The following is a 12,127-nucleotide window of genomic DNA, read 5'->3' as shown; positions in this document are numbered from 1 at the left end:
TGCTAAATCAATTGATGGCATTGGACCTAATGTTGGTGATGTTTCCTCAAGTCAATAGACTCATAGTAATACAGTGATGTGTGGTGTGGCGGCTAAGTTCGTTGGGTGAAACCCACGAGGTTAGGGGTCAAATCACATTGAGTATATTATCTTGCTATGGTGTGTGGCTCAAGGAGTAGACTCCCCTTATCCGTGAGTCTCGGCTCTTGCCAAAATCATAAGAAATTAGTATATCTGCTTGCAAGTTGTTGGATGTACTATTGGTGTTATAGTGGCAGCTACGAGAATTGATCCTGGGTCTTCCTTAGATTAGGTCTGGCAGTTACCGATTCACCTTGTGCCTAAAAGAAAAATAGACTCATAGTAAAAAGAACATGTTAGTATTGCATTGATGTCTCATGTTCATGAGACTTGTCATCTAGAATATTATGTTAGTGCATAAGGAGTACCTTAAATGGAATAGGCTATGTGTTGGGATATGGTCCCTAGGGTCATTTTTGGGGTTAGTTAACACAAATTTTGTATATGTTTTTGTAAAAGATGTAAAGTCTCCGCGATATGTGGATGCAGAGCGCACAGATAGGTAGGTGTCAAAAGGGTCTTAGCCCCTTGTTTGGATAGATACTTAAGTTGGTTTTGAGACTCAACCATGGTCCGCAGACCCTGGTATTGTATAGAAAAGTATATATATTCGAGTCATAGTATGTTTAGAAAAACGTAGTAGATAGCGAAGAATGAAGATAGGAACTGTTTGGGCAACTGCTAAGGCAGGAAAACTCTGCTTCATGTACTTAGGCGAGAAGGAGAAGGCTCCTGCAATTAAGTGTGTAGGAGGCCTTGGTAGGTCTGCAACCGAGTGCGTGGACCCCTATAGCTAAGTTTGCAGGGTAGAAGAGTCTGTAATCTGAACACTGAAAATGAATAAAGACTGATTTTGGAGAATTATTGTGCAAGTTTGTCAAATCTGTTATGTTATATTATTTTGCTTAATGATATATTTTATGAAATAATGAATGAATGTTGCACGAAGTCATTGGATCTGTCTTATTAATTCATGATTTAAATAGTTATCTTGTTTCGCGAAGATAAATAGTTAATTATGTTATGTTGTCTGATGAATTGAATAGAACTGCACGAATTCAGATCTAGGGGTATTTATTTGATGCATGAAAATTGATAAATCATCTGGTTAAGGTATGCAAACACTAATCATAAACCTTCGTGAAGGTCTAAAAGCCATTTTAACTTGGCTACAGTGACAAGCCCTAGAATAATATCGATCTTCGCGAAGGCAGATCTGAACTGTCAGAGCCTAAGAACCATTTATCACATGTCCCTGGATGCAGAAACTTGGTTCTAGCATCCCCCAATATTGCTTTGGGTGAAACTGCAACCTGCGCTATGCAGGTTGTTGTCGAAAGGGCCAAAAGTTAGGGTTTTGTTGGTTGGCATGAACAACTGTAAACCCGGGTCAGGCCCCATTAAACCAATAAATCGTTTCATTTCCTAGACCAAGATCTATCTAAGAGGTGTGCGATAAATGGTTTCATATGGAGAAAGAACTTGATAAGTGGATTGATCTAAAATCACACACATTCACAGCTCAGGAGAACAGGATCCCTAAATTATCCAAGGAGTAGTGGTTGTAGAGATTTTTGTACATGGATGAGACCGACACGTTCTTTTGTTTCTTCCCTGAAGAAATATATGAGTGGTGTCTAAATTAGCTTATGATAAAGGGACGTGGAGACTTGTAGGCCCTATAGTTTGGACTCTTGAATTGGTGTGACGTCTGGAAGCATCAAGAACCAACAGGCGATGGATCACTGGATTGACTGCACATTGGGAAGCTTTGTGACTTATTTCCTGATGGACAAGAACATCAGCTATAGCAAAGGATATTTAAAGGACCACAAAGTAAGTATTTGAACTCACTAAAGACTTGGATTAAAATGTTGTTATGTGAAAAGATGGTTATGCAGTTACCTTGATGTTTGGGGCTACACGAAGTGGAAGAATCTTTAGAAGAAATGAAGGGTCTAGCCCAGAACATAGCCCGCTTATTAAACCCCCTTCAAGTGGCGACAAAGGGGCTGTGCTGACTATGCCATGAAGTGTAGTTCAATTAATAACACCGGGTATTCCGATGATACCTCATCCATCGACTCCACCTCCACCTCATACACCTATGCCTTCAATTCCTCCACCTCCACTTCCACCATTGAACATGGCGAACGCGGTGAAGATGTTGATTTTTAAAGGAACAAACGATGAAGAACCAAAACAATTTTGGTTTGTTGTAGGAGCTATGTGGATAGCACTATAGATTGCCGATGAGAATATTAAGAAAGTAGAGTTGGTTACAGCCTTACAAGATTGGGAATTAACTTGGTATATAAAGTATTGCACCAATAACCCCAATGCTTTGTTGGTAGATACCCAAATATCCTTGAATAAGGAGTTTAGTAGGCCTAAGTTAGAGGCGCAATCAATAATTAAACTTAAGGAGATCTAAATGAAAATTGATGAGACACCTTGGAACCTTGATCAGAGGTTGAAGTGCCAAATCAGGTAGGCTAATATGCAAATCTCAGATACTCAGCACCGTGACTGGTTTATAACATCAATATTTCCGCATTTAAGAATACCTCTGTCACAACAGAAGATAATAATGCAAGCAAAATCCTTGGATATTGCGATGAGGCAACAGACATCACCTATTTAGGATATGAAACTTGGGGTGCAATAGATTCATTCGCAGCTAGAGAGCTTGCACTTGGAGTTGTAGAGCTTGAAAAAGGGAAGCGAAGCTCAACTGGAGGTGTGCACTGAGATTTGGTGTCTAAAATGTAAAATTCATGGACATGATTAGGATCATTTCCTGGTATTTAGGAACTATTTCATAGGGGGAGGGCTCGTTCCCTTGAAACTAGAGAGAAATGTTGGAACGAGCGCTGGAGTTGCGTTGTGGTGCACTATTTTTTAGGTTATAGGACATCATACTACTAATAACTTCCATCTATTTCAGAAGTTTGTACAGACCCCTCAACAATTATTTTGTAATTTCTGTAAGTCAGTAGGGCATGGCGAATGCCATTGTAGAAGTTATGAGTTGATGATGGATAGGATCCCTATCTATAAAATGCAGTCAGAAAACAAGCCTCTGGATCAAGGCGCAGGAGCAACGTGTAGAGGATTCCAAGGCTAAGGACAAGGGAGAGGCACTAGACCAGGCCGAGGGCGTGCCAGGTAAATTGTTATAAGTTTGGTGAAGCAGGGCACTTCACACGCGAATGTCCAAATCCCATGCATCCCTCATGTTAGTATTGTCGACAGTTTGATCACGTCATAGTGTAATGTCCGATCGTTATGGAAAAGATGCAAGAGAAGAAGGCGCAACCCCTGTAGCCTATGCCAAACATTCAGATGATGAGGGCTGTTACACAAAATATTGTCACCATGAGTATTTGCAGTTAGTATGGGTCTATCATCATTCATACTATCCTCCTTAGCATGTCTCAAACCTCATCTCTTCATGTCAGGCTTTAAAAATGAGAGGAAGTCTTTAAAAATTAATAAAGCTCTGGTTCCACACTTTCTCTTACTGTTACCTGTGGTCCCGCACCCCTTGTTCACGTTACCTATGGACCTGCTCACTCTGTCTCTAAAGGAGTGGGTGCAGACCCCTGTGAAAGTCAAAAAGGCGCAATTTTATTCTTAAAAACTCACTTTTGGTTAATTCTGGATGATTCTAGAAGGAATCTTGACATGGATGGTTCGCTCCTAGGTGGTTCATGCATCCCAAAACTAAAGGAGCTAATCTGAGAGGAGCTTATCCCTTTGAAGGAGGGCTTTATCCCTTTGAAGGTGGACCTAGTAACTTCCCTCCATTGCACTATAAATTAAGGCATTGGGCTGGTTTCTAGGGAGGTTAGAAGCTGAACATTTTGAGGGTAAATGCTATTGGAATTGAGACTTCCTAGTTAAGCTTGAGAGGAGAGATTACATACCTTTTGGCTTCATTGGGAAGAGAGTGAAACTTGTCAAAGTAGAGGAGATTCTTGCTAGACCCTGGGAGGAGCTTGTACAACATCAAGGCACTAAGGTTGTAAAGTTCTTCTTTGATTAAAGTTAATACAATCAGATTCATTTTTCTCAACAAATTGTCTTATATGGTTTGTTTCATGAATTCCTTGATCATCATGATAAATATGCTTTGTTATATTGGCTTTTCAGGTGATATTTAATGTGTGTGCTTGTTTGTGTTTGCAGATTCTTTATGAGGGAACTCATTTGGATCAACGGAGCGTGGCTTCTACAAACTTGCACTGGACCCGAGGTAGGCCTAAAACACTTGTTTGCCTTTATTTATAAATTGCATATTTAGAGAAAGATAGAATTTGTTTGGTTTGCTTGTTGCTAGATATCATTAGATACTAGGGAGGTCGGTCTTGTCTGCAAGAACGACTTATCCGGCCGACAAAATGGTGACTCCGCTGGGGACTTGAATTTTTTATTTTTCCTTTGCTTTTACTTTGACTTGAGAAACTGTGTCTTTGTTTCTGGTTTTTGGCTTGATGTGTGTGGGATTGGGTAGGTTTAGTAGATCTTGAATTATTTTTTGTTTTTCGTACTTTTGGGAGAGGACCACACCCTCTGCTTGTAACACAGTGCGGACATACCTGCACTTTTGCTTTACACACAGAGCGGTACCGCACCTAGGTAAACTGGGGGCCTGCGGACCCTGTCAAAATTTTGAAAAACTTGAAATTTTCTCTTTCAGTCAGCTTAGGATTTTTTTTATGTGTTTTTAGCCTCTGCCTAGATCTGCACGTGACTTGTCAGGAAATTTTCTTAGGTTCATTCCATTGGCATTAGGGTTTTAGGAGAAATTCCTAGAAGTTTTGTGTGCCGGGCTTGATTTTCGTTTGGTCTTGTAGTAACTCAGAGCTTAGAAGCCTTAGAAACCTGAGATCACCTTGGTTTTTCCTGGCCTTCTTATGAGTTTGACCGTTTTCTAAAATCTACCTTTGTTGAGGAATCCATCTTGTTTTTTCTCTTTGCGAAACTTCGAAAGAACTTGTGTTGAAAGTTTTGGATTTCATTTTTAGAAAAGAAAACAAAAGCTGGTTGTTTTTTAACTGATTTGTGATTCTGGACAAATTAGTCCTTAGTTTGCTCATAACTAAGTAAAACATCCTTGAAAAGAAATCTTGTAAGCTTTTACTTCAAATAGGTTTTTAGAATTTATAGATCTCAAGATTAGATTTTTCAATAGTTTTGAGTGTTTTATAAAAATAAAAAAATTCTCTTTTGAAAAAGTTTGTTTTAGTAGTATTTTAGTGTTTGAAAAGAAAGGGAAATTTTCGTGAGCATAACTAGTTGTCTCGTTTTTGAGTGTATCGAAAAAGACAAAAAGTTCTTCTTTTTATTTTGTTTGTTAAGGACAGATTTGTTTTTACAAGCATTTGCATTCTCAACTCTTTCTCTAGCTAGAAATTCATTCAAGGAAAAGGATTGTTTTTCATCTTAAGTGCATTTTTAGTGATTTGGAGTCGAGTCTTCACACCATAAGTTTCATCTCTGCACCTTTTGACTTAAGAAAAAACCAATAAAAATAATGCTTAAAGTAAAATCTATCTAGTAATCTTTTCATTTCTAGGGCTCTTTATCACCAACATAGCTTAGACTAGTATCTTGGAGTAGGGAGTAATTAAATCTCCAAGATAGTAAAACAAAGAAGTAGTTGTATCTTGCGGTAGGAGATAAATTCCAATTGTTACATCTATGCTTTGGGAAGCTCCTCTTATAGGACTCAAACATGAGATCGTGTCCAAACCAGTGGGGTAATCAATCCTTCCTCATTGGGAACGATACTAGATATACACGTATTAAAAACGATAAACCTCGGATTAACCATTGTCGAGGAGCCTGGGGTCACTTTTTGGTAAGCCTTGGATTATGTCAAGGAGCCTTCAAGGGGATTGAGCTTGCTACTCTACCCTTGCGTGTGTATCGGATCACAGATTGTTCCCCCAGGTATATTTGTTTCCGTTGGTAACCATAGTGACCATATTCTATATGATTCTTTCCTAAGGTGACGGTGGAGGGAAGATCCCACTATACCTGGAGCAGACGTCGGTTAGACTCAGTTGGATTTTCTGGGGGGTTCTCTTCACTCAAGATGGTTTAGTGGAGAAACTTGTACTAGTCTATTCATTAAGCAGGTTGCCGAGGTAATTGTTCCAACCGCCATTTCTATATTGAATTCTACGACGTTGGATTTAATCACCAAATAGTGTTTTCGGTACAGAAAGTTACTATTTGTGTGTGGTTTGACCTCCTAGATTCTTTAGGCGCGTGATTCAAAATTGTTTGGTTCTTTAGAGACTTTAGGTGGTTTTCTTTGAGATTTTTCTTTGTTTGCGTGTGAAGTAGTTAAAATATTTAATCGTGGTTGAATTATCGAGGAAGTCCCATAAACTTCGGGGCCAACCTCCTGAGTTTTCACCGAGCCAGCTTGAAGGGCTTCGAGCCCTTGTAACTCCTAGTGACAGTAGAGTTGGGTCACCTGAAGAAGGAGAGTCTTCTCTAGTTGTACATCCTGATTACCAAGTTCAAGCACCAGAGTATATTTTAGAACCTGTTTCTTTTTCCGAAGTTACTGGTAGTTTTTCTTCTACTAGTGATTTAGTTGAGGAACCTGAAATATCTGAACCTGAAACTGAACCTGCTGCTACTCCAACATCAGGATTTGCCTCTCCAACTTCCAGTGTTCCTGGTTCACCCAGGGTAGAAAGAGTCATTACCTAAAATATTCCTTCTGGACTTATTGCTATTGAAGAACTTGTTACTACGGAAGAAGGTATACCTATCCCTGAAAATCAACCAGCTATAGAACTTAGGGAGCGTGAATCGATCTTTTACAGTCCACCTAGGAGAGGCTTGGTATCTTTCATTGACCAATTTTTAGGAAAACCCGAGACTAAGTTTTTCACCACCTCGCATTCCTTTTCACCCAACACCTAGGGGTTATTATCATCCGTAAATATGTCGAGACAGTCATCCATGTTTTCTCAATCTCCAAAAACCATTTTATATGGTGGTCCTTCTCTTCCCTCTGGGTATCAGTCACTTACTGGTACTTTTTCGGGAGCATCTCCTTAACCTATTGAACAAGGGTTATTAACTGGTAATAACGGAACTAAGCCGTTGAGTGTAGAAGATATTCTTATGATGTCAGGTACTATTCCAAATCCGCAACCTCAAGGTGGCCAGTTACTGCCTGGGGGGCAGCCTCAAGGTCCTCAATTATCACCTGGGGGGCAACCTCAAGGTACCCAATTACCGCCTGGGGGGCAACCTCAAGGATAGTACATACCTACGGGACAATACATTCCTCAAGGTCAACCCCAGACTCAGTATGTACCTCAAGGTCAACCCCAGTATCAATATGTACCTCAAGGTCAACCCCAGTATCAGTACGTGCCTCAAGGTTATCAACCTCAAGGTCAGTACCCAACCCAAGGTTTCCAACCACCTTCTGGTCAATCATTTGTCCAAGGAACTGGAAATGTACCTTTGAATTATCAACCCTACCCTCAACCCAGTTATGGTCCTCAATATGCTCAACCTACTATGGGTCCATACCCCGGAATGAACTTAGTGTGGGATCCATCTCAAACAAAATAGATCTTGCAACCAAATGTGCAGTTGTCATCTTAATCTGGACAACCCTTGGTTTCTGGTTCAACCCAACAACCTGTCCAGTCTACTATTCAAAATTATGCACCTTCTCTAGTTTCTCAGCTTGGGCCTAGTTCGCCTCGAACTCCACCTCAAACGACTGTTGCAACTGCTACAACATTTGTTCAATCTACCCCACATACTTCCGGAGTATCTACGGCTCCGGTTTCTACTGTTCCTGTATCAAATCCTCAAGCATCTTTACCTCAGTCTGGACCCACAATTTAGACTTCGGTTCAATTTCCTGTAGGACAACTTGGTGCAAGTACGGTTGTCACAAGTCAACCTCAATTTACTTATCAACCGTACCAGGGACAGTACCAATTTGGTCCTGCTGTGTAGCAGCCAGTCTATCAGTATCAACAGTACCCTGGATATACATATCAGCAACCTCAACAACCCTAGTATGGTCCGGTTAATCGTGGTTTTCCGGGAGGATATAATATCCCAAATCCAATTCCAATTCCTAGTTATCCTGGATATCCTCCTCCTAGGGCTGGTCTCATGACCCAGGGTTTCAGGGACCTTAATCGTCAGTTACTGTTTATTGCAACTTTGGACTTGCCTGATTTGTCGCGCCTTACAAATGATCCAATTAATTATCTTCCGTTTTGGCCGCCAATGCCAAATAAGTTGCCTAGTGATATTCCTAAGTTTGAAGGCAAATCAAGAGAGGACCCGTCAAACCATGTGATGACTTATCACCTCTGGTGTGCGTCTAACTCCATTTTAGATGATTCAATCTGCTTAAGGCTTTTTCAATGCACTCTAATTGGTCTTGCGTCCAAGTGGTACATTGAGTTACCGCGAGCCACTTTTTATAACTTTAGTCAGTTAGCTACTTCGTTTTTAACTCATTTTCAGTTTCCAGTCAGATATGACAATGGCACGGAATTATTAACTTCATTAAAACAATCAACATCCACTTACATTTCAGATCACATTCATGAATGGAGACGTCGACGGCGTTTGGTGAAATTTTTTATCCCGGATCAAATTTTAGTTGAATGGTTTGTCAAATATTTATTACCAAAAATCACTGAGGATGTAGCTAAGGCAGGAGTCGTTACTAAAGAGCAAGTAATTTATCAAGCTCAGTACCTTGACTTAGTTTATACGCAGTCAGGTACGTTACACGAGAAAATCCCTGACCTTCCTAAACAAAATCAGATAACTGCAGCTCCTTCAGGGTCTCATGCCGCTGATGGTATGATTGGTACGGTTAATACCAAAAGTAAGAAGAAATCTTCCAAGAATTCTTCTCCTATCATAAATTTACCAGATTCCCCGACAGGAGATTCTTCCGCAAAAATTTCTGCCGATATTCATGTTGTAGAGTCATCTACAGCCAAATCAAAATCCGGCGGTAAAAAGAAAGGGAAGAAGAAAATAAAACAGATAAAAATTCAAAAGAAAAACCAGAAAAAACGGAATCTACTGATGAGAAACGCAAACCTCATTATCCTTGTCTCATTTGTGACGAAGAAAATTTTACAAGAGACTGCCCTCATCGCTCTGAGGTTGCGAAAATTGTCAAAGGTTCCCAAATGCCTGTTGTTTTGAAGGATCCTTTTCCTAGTCAAGACAGTAAGATGATAGGTTCTTCCTCAAATGCCTCTGAAGAACCCATAATGATGATGTCCCATGTTAGGATTGTGACACGATTGCAAGATTATGGAAGTTAAAGTCCTGTTGGTGGTAAGGAAGCAGAATCTTCTAATTCGAACCCATCAACTTCAACTCCCGGTTCCGATCCACTACAGATCGAGAAACCTAACCCAGACTTAGTAATCAAACCGTCGGCCTAGGGTATACTTCGAAAGTCAACTTTCAATCCACATGTGAGAGCTGCTCAGAACTATAACATTGTTGAAGATTTGGCTATTTCACCTTCAGCAATGTCGGCTTTGGAGGTGCTGCAATCATGTCCAGCACAACGTAAATTGCTATTGTCGGCTATAGGAGCTATTGAAATTCAGGACTCGAACCTTATAATTTTCGATATAGAAAATAGTACACCTTGCTTACCTCATCAAATGGCTTTCCAGATTCCAGTGTTAGTAAAAAACAGACCTTGCTATAGGACTGTGATTGATGAGGGAGCTTCAACGTGTATTATGTCGATCCAGTTTTGGAGATCGCTTGGTTCTCCTACACTTAATCAATCCCCAACGATTCTAAAGACCTTTGATGGCCGTCGGTTCCATCCTTTTGGCATTCTACAGGATTTACCTACAGGGGTTGAAGGTAAAACTGTTAATCTAGATGTGGAGGTGGTTAATGCCCCTCTAGATTACAACCTTCTTTTGGGTTGTAGTTGGTCTTGCGCTATGACTGCTGTTTTTTCATTGGTCTTTCGGCTTATAAAGTTCCCTCATAATGGAAAGATCGTAACTATAGACCAGCTAACTTACCTTTCATCCGACCCAGCCTCTTCTGAAAGTATACAGCATGTCGGCAAAACAACTATCCCTTATAAGGATGTTGGAGTAGGACTAGTTAAAGATTCTGGTTTACTAGGAACTTTTCCCTTTCCTCCTCTCAATGTATCGCCTTCTACTGCAACCATTCATATGATTTCATCAGACACTATTGTTTATGATGATCCTTGGATCGTACCTTCCAAATCTGAGATAGATTCATTTGGTGATTCTATGCCTTTGAGTCCATATGAAATTGTGTATCAGGCCGTACAGTCATTTTCTGACTCTTCTTCAACCGAAATTGACTTAATGAATGTGGTCCATGAAGAATCACTTTCAACATCAAACTCGGATTCAACAATGTTTTCCACAATTGTTCACACTGATGAGAAAATTCGTGAAATCCTGTGTGTTGATGATTTACCATGGGAAGATCTTCATCATAAATATTCGTTTTATCTGAGATTGATCGCTTCGAAAATGATTTTTCATCTATTTTTACGACTGATTATGTCAAGGAACCTCAGAATCCAATGAAAAATGCTGATTCTGAGTTAAATTTGGGAAATATTTCCCGAACTATTCCTATTGACATTTCGGTTAAGCCTGAAATTGTTGAAAACATTCATATAGGTGCCTCTTGTATGGAAGATGAAATTCAAACATATAAGGCCCTATTTCAAGAATTCCGTGACGTGTTTGCCTGGTCATATGAGGAAATGCCAGGAATTGACCCAACAATTGTTGTTCATGAAATCAAAACTTACCCGGATGCTAAACTCGTCCGGCAATGTTTGTGTCAGATCCACCTGCGAAAAGCTGCTACTATTAAAGCAGAAGTTGACAAATTACTTAAAGCAGGTTTCATTTAACGGATTGGGTATCGAATATTGTTCCCGTTAACAAAAATCAAGGAACAATAAGAATATGTATCGATTATAGGGATATTAATCGATCTTGTCCAAAATACAATTACCCAACTCCCTATATCTATCAAATCATTGATGATTGTGCCGACAGTGAAATATTCTCCTTCATGGATGGTTTTTCCAGATACAATCAAATAAATATTCTACCTGTTGATCAACCAAAAATGGCTTTTATTTGTCCATGGGGGACATTTTCTTATTGCAAATTACCTTTTGGGCTTAAGAACGCTGGGGCAACTTTTCAAAGAGCCATGTCTTACGCATTTCACGATATCAAGCACATTGTGCAACCCTATCTCGATGATTTACCTGCTCATTCATTACATCAAGCTGATCATCTCATCCATTTACGAGCAATCTTTATGAGGTGTAGGAATTATCGAATTAGGTTGAATCCACACAAGTTTGTTTTCTGTATAGAAACAGGTCGGTTACTGGCGTTTGTTGTTTCAAAATCCGGCATTCGCATTGATCCCTCGAAGGTTGAAGCTATTGTCAAATTGCCTCCTCCTTCGAGTCTTCGCCAAGTCCAAAGTTTGCAAGGGAAAGAAAACTTTTTACGTCGATTCATTCCTAGCTACGCCGAGATGACAAAGGGTTTTACCCGGTTGTTGAATGTTCAGAATACTTCATTCTTTTGGGATGATATAACTGACAAATCTTTTGATGCACTAAAACACGCGTTGACCCATGCACCATTATTGCATCCTCCCAACTACAACCAGGACTACTTCTTGTATCTCGGTGCCTCGCATTCTACCATCGGAATGGTGTTAGTTCAGGAAGATGAATTCGGTAGTGAGCATGTGATATATTACCTTAGTCGAACCTTAAATCCAACTGAGCTAAAATATTCACATGTGGAGAAATTGGCATTGGCAGCTATTCAAGCTATCCAACGTTTTCGTCATTACATTTTACTACGCAAAACTACAGTACTTTCCGATTGCAATCCTATGATCTATATTTTGACCAAACAATTGCTAGGGGGCAAGTACTCCAAATGGATTGTGATCCTGTAGGAGTTCG

The sequence above is a fragment of the Pinus tabuliformis genome, chromosome 5_1 (genome assembly GCF_031772625.1).
Source record: "Pinus tabuliformis cultivar Carrire ecotype Pingquan chromosome 5_1, CPIR1, whole genome shotgun sequence".
In the NCBI taxonomy this organism is placed as follows: Eukaryota; Viridiplantae; Streptophyta; class Pinopsida; order Pinales; family Pinaceae; genus Pinus; species Pinus tabuliformis.
The sequence above is the reverse complement of the archived record's forward strand: the minus strand, read 5'-3'. Positions refer to the sequence as shown.